Here is a 3,859-nt window from a genome sequence, read left to right on the forward strand (position 1 = left end):
CCCAGGGTGGGTGGGTGGGTTGGGGAATTGGGAGGGGTTTGGGATTGGTTCTAGATACATGGGTTTGGATGGTTGGTATATTTTCACTATAATGCTGTTATTTTTGATTGTTTGGAAATCCTTAATAAAAATGATTTAAATATAAAGTGCAGTCTGCAGATGAATGAGTGAAAAGTGATGAATACCAAGAATTCAAGTGAAATTTCTGTGATCAATAGGATTTGGACTTCTATTGGTTTCAGGATTTTAGTGGCCAATACTACAGCTCCTTTTTGCATACCTCTGTGATAGCATTCCTGAATTCTGTTGGATAAAAATATAGTGCATGACCTCATCTGGTAAACCTAGATTTGGACATAATCTGGAAGAAGGTGAGCCTATTTGGATTAAAGATTAGATTCTTGTAAATCTGAGGGGCGTGGCTTGGACGCGAATGCTGACGGTTGGGTGAAGGAGAAGCTCCGTACAAACAAGCTTATTTTACAGAAATTACTACAAAAAAGAAATCAGAAAACATTAACAGAAGATGACATCTAAAAAACAAAACAAGTGCGATTCAGAAGCTAGTGGATCCGGTATCGGTAGCAGCAATAAAAGATCAAAACCAGAGCCAAATAATACACCTTCAAAAGTTCCGTTGCCATCGGATGAAAGCCCCGACGTCATGGAAGAATTGAGACAAATTAAAGAAATAGTATTAGACAGCAACAAAAAACTAAAAAAAGCAATTGAAGATGCTGCACTTCTTACCAAAAGAGTGGATATAGTTGAAAACAGAATAAATGACCTGGAAAACAATACAGAGCAACTGAATACAGACATGAGAAAATCTAAAATAATATGGAAAGAAGTTGAAGAAATTAAAAGAGACTTGGAAGACAGCCGAAATCGAGAAAGAAGAAATAATTTAAGGATCATCGGGATTCCGGAAGGGGTAGAAAAAAATGACCCTATAACATTCTTGGAACAATTTCTACCTAAAATATTACCTTTAAAATTCAAAGCTGCATTAGAAATTGAAAGAGCACACAGAATACCAACACAAAATAAAAACCTTCAATCAAGACCAAGAACTTTAATATTTAAACTTTTGAGACACCAACAAGCAGTAGAAATCTGCCAACTTGCAAAAGAAAACAAAAACCTCAAATGTCAGGATGCAAGAATCCACATTGTCCCTGACTTTGCAAAAGAAACTGCATCACGAAGAAAACAATTCCTGGACATGAGACCCCAACTACGAGCTCTAGGGGCTAGATATGGCCTTCTTTATCCAGCAGTAATGAAAATTACCATTGCTAACAAAACTCAAAACTTTTCAGATCCTACAAAACTTCAAGATTTCCTCGATCAATATGAACAGCCAATGACCTCTTAAACAAGAACTTATAATCGAATAATATATTTGTGTTTATATTTATATTTAAATTAATAAAACATAAAGATTAAATATGAAATACAAATATAAAGTTCGATACAGAAACAGAACTTTCAACTCCAACTGAAAAGAATTGGAAGAACATGGAATTATGATTTGAACTGCAGGAACATTCTAAACAACGAGACTGAAAAAAAAAAAAAATCTTCAGCACATATTTAAAAATATATACAAAAACTTACATGTAAAACTCTGAGCCAGGAAGCGCTCCGATGATGAGACTGTGGAATTGCGCAGTATTGGACTTTTATTTACTCATGACCTTACATTAAGAGAGTCGCTGATTGGATAAGAAAAGCTAAGAGCGTCAAAATTAAAAAAAAAAAAAACAAAACACCAATCGCTTTGACAAATGTAAGATATTGAGTAAAACGAATTCGTATTGGATAAAAGTAAAATTTCCTTTCAATGAATAAACTTCCGGTTACTTTGCGTTTCAAAGCGCGCATGACAAGAGTCCATATCGGAAGGATCCAGCATGCTGTCTTGTCATACTGCTAGGAGACGAGATGTGAGCGAACTTGAGACAAGCGGAAGACAAAGAAGGGAGATGGATGCAAATTGAAAATTGTCTGAGAAAGCAATGGACATGAACAGCTTGGGACACGAAATGGGACAAGAGGTTTGTGAGAACTGAAAATAATTTCCTGAATTGCTTTTGATTAAATCCCTCCACATCTTAAGTCAAAAAAAAAAAAAAGAATAGAATTTCAATTAAATACTTTTATTGAATTCATAAGAAATTCTACCTACATCTTCCTTTAATAAAATATGACACTGAGTTATCTCGAATGATACCACCGGAATGTTATTGTTTGTTGAGCCTTTTTGCAGGGCCGAGATGCAAATTTTGGCGACGGCCATGACAGTGACAAACACTCAAAGATTTTATAGCCGAGGCTTGCACTGAAGGCTTGTAAAGAGAGGGATTGCTCTTATGGATGTGATGGTTTCCTACTCTTTGATCTGATATTCTAAAAGTGCAACTAATAACTATTTTGAAAGGAAAAGATTAAAGATAATCTCCTGAAGGTTGGACTGGGGAGATATCTGCTCATCCTTTATGACTGCCTTCAAACATATACCTACGTCTTAAAAATATAAGTTATAATATTTTAAATACAATTATTCATCATTTTGAATTAGTTTATATCTAACTGAACTTGTGGTTTACATTGTTGTCATATGTAATAATTTCCTTAAAGAATAGGGAAAGAATATAATTCATACATAATATTTAAAAATGAAAACATTTCTTGATACCACTTAGAATATACTGTTAGAAAACATTTACTTTATTATACAATACAAACCAAAACATAATAATAAACAAAAAAAATAAATTATACATTGGGAATTTATAATAGAATAAAATAAATTAAAACATCTCTAAAGGGGGAAATATAATTAAAAAGATAAAATAAATAATAATGGTAGTAAATATAGTTATATATTGTAATAGCTTGTAGGAGTTATATACACCTAACCTCAAAATGCGTATCCAAGTGGTCATATTAAAATGGGGAGGGAAGGGAGGGAAGGGAAGGGGGAAATATAATGGAGAATGGGATAAAGAAGAAAAAGGGGATATTCTAAAATATTTTAAATACTGGGAAAAAAAAATTAAGGAAAACAATTCATATAAGTTTAAGGAAAATATATCAAAAATGCATAAATGGATCTTAAAATAATATCCCTAAACGTTAATGGTCTAAATCATATGATAAAAAAGAAAAAAGCACTATTATTTTTAAAAAGGCAAGATGCGGATTTATGCTTTATACAAGAGACCCACCTCTCAAATATTGAATCTAGTAAACTACAAGGAGGTTGGGTCAAACATTGTTTTTTCTCACCAGCTACAAAGAAAAAAGCAGGTGTTGCTATTCTGGTAAATAAAAAATGTACTGCTACATTCAAATTAAAGGCAGCAGATATTAATGGAAGATGGATAATTGTGGAAATGAATATGGGAAATACTACCATGACGTTGTTTAATATATACGCCCCTAATTCGAACCAAAATGAATTTTTTAAAACTCTTCAACAAATGATATTACCACTGGCTACTTCAAATCTAATAGTAGCTGGGGATTTTAATGCTGTTATGGATCCTCTATTGGACAAAAACCCAAGTAGATATATGAAATCAATGGGATTAGATAATTTAATACAAACTTGTGATTTAATAGATATTTGGCGAATACTTCATTTTAATGGACGGGAATTTTCATTCTGTTCTCATGTTCACAATTCCTTTTCAAGAATAGATTATATATTTATATCAAAACATCTAGCACATCAAGTGACAAAAGCTGCCATTGATCCAATTATTTTATCAGATCATGGTGGGGTATGGATTGAAATTAAAATCACAGATCAAAATACAAATAGAACAATATGGAAATTTGATAATACATT

This window comes from Geotrypetes seraphini, chromosome 2 (assembly GCF_902459505.1).
Source record: "Geotrypetes seraphini chromosome 2, aGeoSer1.1, whole genome shotgun sequence".
NCBI classification, from domain to species: Eukaryota; Metazoa; Chordata; class Amphibia; order Gymnophiona; family Dermophiidae; genus Geotrypetes; species Geotrypetes seraphini.